Source organism: Talpa occidentalis, unplaced genomic scaffold (assembly GCF_014898055.3).
Source record: "Talpa occidentalis isolate TD23 unplaced genomic scaffold, MPIMG_talOcc4v2.1, whole genome shotgun sequence".
NCBI classification, from domain to species: domain Eukaryota; kingdom Metazoa; phylum Chordata; class Mammalia; order Eulipotyphla; family Talpidae; genus Talpa; species Talpa occidentalis.
The window spans coordinates 13,824,803-13,832,399 of NW_026555331.1; positions in this window are offsets into that span (position 1 = coordinate 13,824,803).

Here is a 7,597-nt window from a genome sequence, read left to right on the forward strand (position 1 = left end):
CCCAATTCTTCCACCAGTTTCTGCTATTGTTGCAGAGCAACCCTGATTAAAACAGGTTGCCTGACGGTGGGTCCTCACCCGCACCCATAAAGGGGACGTATTCATGCTCAACTGCAGACACACAAAAAAGGTTGATCAGAGGTTTATTTACAAGGGAGGGGGAAATGGGAAATGAATAACTCATCTGAGAAAAAGAGGGAGATAAATTTGTAAATGCTTCCTACCCATTCCACGGACCTGGAATCCCAATGACCCACATAGCTGGTGAAAAACCAAGCACAGCATGTGGCCAAGAGGATGTCCCAGCCACATGGCCAGTTAAATACTCAAACCAAGAGCCTAGTTGCTTAACTCCGCCCTCAGGTCCTCACAACCCTCCCTCTGGTGATCATGGGATTTGTAGTTCCCAGGGTCGTGGGGGTGGAGTCCACAAAGCCTGCATGGAGTTTGCTCAGGACATCCTGTCCCCCTAACACCATGACTTCAGGTTTGGGATCTTCTTTATCAAGATAATGGGAGGGAAGTGTGTGGGGAAGTAGGAACCCACCTTCTTCCAGTGAATGATCACCTGCTGGATGGAGGGTTGATGAACAAGCTGGGAATCCATTACCAATGATTCTCCCGCATCATCAAACTAAGCTCCACTACTAACCCAGAGCCTGATTCCCAGGCCCCTGCTCAGAATTGAGGGGCTACCCTGGTAGCAGCCGATTTCTCTCCAGCCTCAGGGGAGCTCTCCCCGAAGGGCAGGGCTATCATGCTCTGCCACTTCTCGTGCTAGGGCCCGAACAAGGCTCTGGGGCTGATCAGGGCTCAATCAGGAGGCAACGTGTTATTTCACACTAACTGAGGAGCTTCCCTGTAAGACTCAGGGGAACCAAAGCCTCCAACCTTCCTGGGTGTGTTCATCCTCCAGGAATGGCAGCTGCTGTGTCCAGGCCCCCCTCACTTCTCCACAACCTAAAGGAGTAACAAAGCACCCCTCAGGGAGAAAGACAACACGGCCAACAGTATGTTGGTGATGGTTAGTGAGATACACAGCTGGGTGGTTGTGGTTTTCTTTTCTCAGTTGTTCCTGAAGGACAGACTTGCCAGCAGAGAGCTATTCTATCATGGATGTTCATGAAAATCAGATTGAACTAGATTTATCATTTAATAATTCTTTGTATCGACAGAAATGCTATTTAACTAGATGTCTCTGTCTCTAAAATTAATATAAGTATTTAAGGGTTTCCTTTGTAAGATCAATTTGTGTGTTACCACATTCACAGAGTTAAATTCCGTGTCTGCACACTGCTGTGCACTTTATTTAAACAAAGAAGTTAAAGTCTTTGTTCACTGGATTAAATATTTTGCTAATATGCTTTTCAATGTTTATTTTCACACTCACTATAAAGTCCTTGATGTCACTAAATGTAATATGGTTTAGGACCCAGATTTTCACTTGGATAAGTAATAACTGGTTTTCACATTTTCACATTGCATAAGTACTAACTGTTAGTTTAATGAATGAATGAATGAATATTCAAAAAAAGCAGCACGGGATGCCAATTTCTTCATTGTGAGTCTCAACAACAAATCCTGCTAGATGCCTATTTACCAAACAGCAGAGCACACCCCAGGGCTCTGCGGACCCATCCCCTGTGACTCCCATGTCCTCACCTCTTTCTGAGGTCTTCTAATTTTGCATCTGCGATTTCAACCAACTGATACTGGAGGGAGGATTCTTGGAACTGAGAAGCTTCCACCCCAGCCTTCGCCTCTGCCAGAGCATCCACAGCCACATCAATCTTCACTCCCCTGAGCCTAGTGTCACTGAAGTGCAATGGTCCATGCACATCTATCTCTAGAGGAGAAAAGGTGGGCTTAGGTTGAGTCAAAAATTAAACCCAGAGCAAATGGTAAACTAACAGAAATGGAATTTCCCTTTCCATTCAGTGTCTCCATGGAGCAGTTAATGATTAAATTAATGATTAAGTGTAAACTACCACTGAGGGGAAGTATTTCATCCACCCAAAGGTCCTGTAACAGCAAGAATGACCTGATGTTAATCTCTGAGGATGTGACCTGGGCACTGGTCCAGGAGACACGCAGCATCACCCATGCAGCCCGTCACTCCTCTGCAACGGGAGCAACATCAGCCCCGGAGGCCACACATGTGCAGAACGTGGTTAGTATTTGAAACCAGCATGACCTGAGTAAGGACGCTAGTTCCATCGACTCCCAGGCATGGAACTGGAGCAAATTCTTGTACAAACTTTCATTTGTTGTTATGTAAAATGGGGATACTATTCCAGCTCAAGAGACTGTGGTAGTTGTGAAATGAATGATTATATGCCTTTCTTAATAATTAGGAACTTCTCAAGCAGTCAGAGCTCCAAGTCCTTTGCCTGTAGGCAAGGCTGATGCTAGGATCAAACCTTGAAGGTGGCTCATAATTGCTGGGAAGTGGTACCACCTCTATCTTACAACAGTGATTTTCAACCTTGCCTGCTATGCCTGTGATTAATACCTGGTAGTGAAGAACTTGGTTCCAGAATATCCAAGAGGGAGAAATCAAGTGGCCTATATCCTTTCTTCAAAAAACCTGAGAAACGCTTCTCCTCCTGGAATAAGGAATACAATTTCACGCGGGTGGCATGACTTGCACATGTGACATGCTCCGTTTCTTTGTCTCCAACTTCTTTTGCCATAATCTTGCTAATATTCTGAAAAATGGGCATGTTCTAGGAGCAAATAGAAGAGGGTTACAGTAGTCATTTGGGGCTTACAGATGAGATTAAATAGGTATTTCTGTGTCATTTGAGAGAGTGACAATGACTTCCATACTATATGGAGAGATGGGTCTTTGTAAATCAAGTGGATGCACATGCAAAGGATGTCCATGGTAGTAGCTATAAGTTCCACTTCAGACAACATCAAGGATTCACCAGTCCCTCCTGCACTGGGCACAAATGTTCGCATACTAGCACCTCCCATCAAATCATTGCCCCAGCTCGGCCTCACAGGGACTGGCCCTAATTCAGAGAGCATCTGCAACCCCTAGGTGAGAATCCCTTATGCTAGGCTGAGTTGCCAGCTCTTAGGGAGAGGACAGAGGCCTTAGTCACAACCTTCTGAGACCCAATTACTCAGCACAGACCCCTAGCTGCAGATAGAAGTGCATCTCTCTCTGCGCTCAGCTCATAGGATCTCCTATATCAGGGATCTCAGCAACCCTCTGCCTGCCTGGTCACAGCAATAGGCCCTGACCCACCATCCTGACTGAACCTAGGTTCCAGAAACCCAGTATATTAACCCAGCCCCTGCCAGGCCTCCCAGCCACCAGAACAAGCCAAACATGCTTTGCGGGAGGCTCCAGCAGCACCCCAGATCCTACAGGCCCCTATAGCTGTTCCACCATAAATGAAACTCTCAGAACGGTGCAGGAGAAGGAATCACACACAACAGAGGCCCAATACGACAGAGCAAACCCAAAACAAACAATGGGGAGAAGGATAAATACAAATGGCCACGGCAGCCTTAAGAGGAGCAGCACACGATGAGAGAAAATCAAACCCATAACCCAACAACCCCGAAACAGAAGACCTCTTCTTCTGTCAGGGGAAGAATTTTAAATTGCCATGGTTAAGAAAGTCAAAGAACTCAAACAATGCAAACAAAACTAAGAAAAAATCAGGTCTATAAGAAGATGCAGAACAGAAAAAGAATACTATGAGAAATATAATCAACAAACAGGAGATAGATTGAAACTTTAAATATGAAAATAAAGGAAATGTAAAAAATTCTTGCAAACGCCTTGGAAATTAATAGATGATAAAGAATAATGATCACATAAAAAAGGAAGAAGAGGTAGGAGAGATATAAAGGAAAAAGAATAAAGAAACACTTTAAGAATTATCTCACAGAGTGAGGAAAGGATATATGAGAGACAGAGAAATCTCAGAAGGAGAAGAAAAAGACAGTGGCACTGAGAAACTCTTCAAGGAAATAGTTGAACAAAACATTCCAAACGTGAAGAAGGAAGTGAAAATAGACATACAGGAAGCTATCAGGATGAAAGGACAGGATCTGCACTACCACTGTGATGTCCTGAGTTCCATCCCTGGCCAGGGAGCTCACCCACATGGCGCTACACCCCAGGTGTTCAAAGAAAAATAAATTTAAAAATTATTAAAGAGCAAATACCAGAAACACTATAGGAACAAAAGAATGGAGTGACATATTCAAAAACTCCAAGACAAAAAAAGTGAGTTAAAAATACTTGACCCTGCAAAGCTGTCTTTCCTAGATGAGGAAAACTAAGGGTCTTCTCAGACAAACAAAATCTTCATCAATTTGCTACTACTAAACCCCCATTGCAAGAAATACTACAAGAAGCCTTAGAATCTTAACTAACATGAATGAACATGAAGAACTGAACAAAGTATGGAGTAGAACCACAAAATGAGGAACAAAATGGCAGAACAGACTTCCACATCAACAATCACCCTAAAGATGATTGGATGAAACTCACCAATAAAAAGACCCAGAGTAGCATGTTGGATTAGGAAACAGAACCCAATCTTCTGCGGGCCCCAGAAAACAACCCTAAATCCCAAAGATAAACACTGATTAAAAGGAAATGGCTAGACAACAATTCTACAAGCAAACGGACCCCAAAACAAAACAGGGACAGCCATAGTTACATCAGGTAAAATATACTTCATACTAAAAAAGGAGATAAGAGACACTGATAGACATGATATATTGATGAAAGGGACACATCAATACATACTCACTAAATGAAGGAACACCAACATACACTAGATAATTATGTTGCAACCTGAAAACAGATTTTGGACAAATACATATGTGGCAGGAGACAGTCTGCCTTTTCTTTTTTTTTTTTAAGATTTATTTATTTATACACACGCTGGGTACAGTCAGAAGCGCAGGAGGGTGAGAGAATTCACCAGAGCCAGAGCAGAGAGCAGAACAGGCAGACTGACAAAGTACACTGCTGAGGGGAGCAGCGGGCGGCAGGAGAGGTCTGCGCGCCATGTGGGACCCTCGCCCAGCCACCAGGGACCGAACTGGCACTATAGAGGCTGAGGGCAGCTTCTCAGTCCAGCGCTCAACCACTGTGCCACCAGGGAGGTCCCAGTCTGACTGTTCTGTTCCCTGCTCTGTCTCTGGTGAATCCTCTCACCCTCCCGCACATCTTGCCTGTACCTCAGTTCTTGTATAAATAAATAAATAAATCTTTAAAGAAAAAAAAAGTGAACTTTAGGGAGAAAAGCTTTTGGGTAAAAGATGACAAAACTAGCTTCTATTCCTTTCACAAACCCAGCCCGAGCGTTTCAGGCTGTGAATATAGATTCACCTCTTCTCACTCACCTCCTTGTCCCTGGTTCTAACTCACCAGGTATATGGTGTTTTGTCCCGGAGAGATTCCAACGAGCAGGGCCCTTCAATGCTCAGAGTCCTGAGGTCCAGCAGAGTTGGCCGCACGAGCTCCAGAGAGTGATAATGTGACTGGTCTGTGGCTTCTCTCCACCAATAAGCCCCTGAGTCACTTTCCAAGGCCTTTTCCTAGAAAAATAATCAGGTGAGCAGCTGCCCTCTCTAGGAGGCCAGGCCTGGAGCTGAGTTCTGGTCACAGCTCTTAGCTCTCAGGCCTTCCTGGCTGTAGACACAGACTGGGGTGCCCCGATATATAGCATCCAGGCTGCCCTGAGCAGAGGAGATAAGGTTCCTTGGAAGTCAGGCCTATTTCTTCATAGTTACATAAAACCTTGCTGAACAAGTATTTGATGGCCTATAGTGACTTAAAGAGGATTATAACACAAGTTTCAGGTTCACACTCTTCATCAGTCACCACCAAACAAACATGTTTTGATCATGGATCCACAGACAGAGGGGCAGGAACTGCTTTTGGTTCATATTCTGTCTTCGGTGCACTGCATGTAAAATATAACCAGAGCCAATGAGAAGGTGGAAGGATGATTCTGGAAATGGGACAGGCTTGTGCCAGGGCTCAGGGGAGCATCTGAACTGTCCCCTGTGAGCTGCCAGCAGGAATCACACCTCAAATACAAGAACCTGCATCTGTCATGTGATCTCATCTGGCAACAATCTTCACTGCAAATATAAAGAAAAGGTTTAGTAAAAGGGACACAACTACTTGTCTGAGACCCAGGCCTTTGCCTGTTCCTTACAGGACTGAGTGACTGACTATAGCAGGAAGTGGGCGGTGTGAGGCCTCCTGCAAATTTTCTATAATTTTCTCAAATTTTCTATAATCCCTCATACCAGCATTTCCTCGGTTAATAATAATCACATGGCAATCACTCGCTGCTTCTGCCCTTCATCCTGTTCCTACAAAACCTGCCTCCTCTGGTTCCTGCCTGAGAACCAGCCACACGGGCCTCCTCTGTGCACTCAGCAGGCCAGTGTGCCCCCTGACACCCTCTGCCCTTGCTGGCTCTTCCCCTCAGAATGTTCTCTGTGCAGTTCTGGCCAAGACATCTCCCATTGTCCAAGGACACTCAGATGTCTCCTCAGAGGGATCCCAGCACAAGCAGCCTCACCCCAAACGCTCCAGCACAGTCCACTTCAGTGGTTGACAAGTTTCTCTTCAGGCCTTGGATCATCCCCTGTGCGCTGTCCGCCCCTCACACTAAGGGAAATCTTTGGGGTTGGAGGTTCTGTCCCAGTACCCTCCACACCCCGGCACCACAGTCCAGACAATGTGGGGAAGTGTAGACCCCTGGGGTCTGGCTGTGCACTTGACTGGGTGCTTTCTCCTGCTCCTTCTCTCTACCTCCTTACTGTCCCAGGCTAATACTCTGACAGCTGTCTAAGCTAGATATTTGATTAAATTTGATGCATCCGCAGATGAGGAATTACAGGCTCCAATGATAAGAACTTTTTAATAATCTTGACACACACCATGGGCTTAGATTGTGTCCTGGCATAAGCTCCTTCCAACATTTATATGAGTGCTGGTTTCACTGCATCATTGGCTGTACAGAAAGTGTTTGTGTTTTTTCAAAAGAAAAGACCTCTCCGGTCAACAATGTCAAAAAGGTGGAGACTAAAAATTAAAACACAATAACATTTCCTTACTGGCCCAAGGATCTAAGACCTAGGAATACCTGGCAGCCAGGCACCAGTGTGCATATTAAGCACTTGCTAGTCTAAATGCGGATGTACTTTGGCGCAAAATGCACAGCTGAGTACAAAGATAAACTATGAGGAATGTAAAATATTTCCCTATCGTACTTACATTGGTTGCATGTTAAAATGATAATATTTTGGAAAATAAGTCAATCATCAACCCAAGTTTGACCTGTTTTCATTGCTGAGTATGACGCCTGGAACAGTTGAGAATCACGGGTGAGGCTGCGCTGTGTTGCTGCTGGGCAGCTCAGCCTGGAGCAGCCTAATGGGTAGGGGAGGGGGGTGAGATCATCAGTGCCCACCAGAGGGGAACAGCAAGAGCTGGGCTAGACCCCCACACCCCAATATCCATCCTCAGGCTCTCCCGTTGCTCTTCCCTGGTGAGCTCCTCTCCTCATGTCCAGTGTTTCCTTCTCCTTCCCATTCCGTGGAA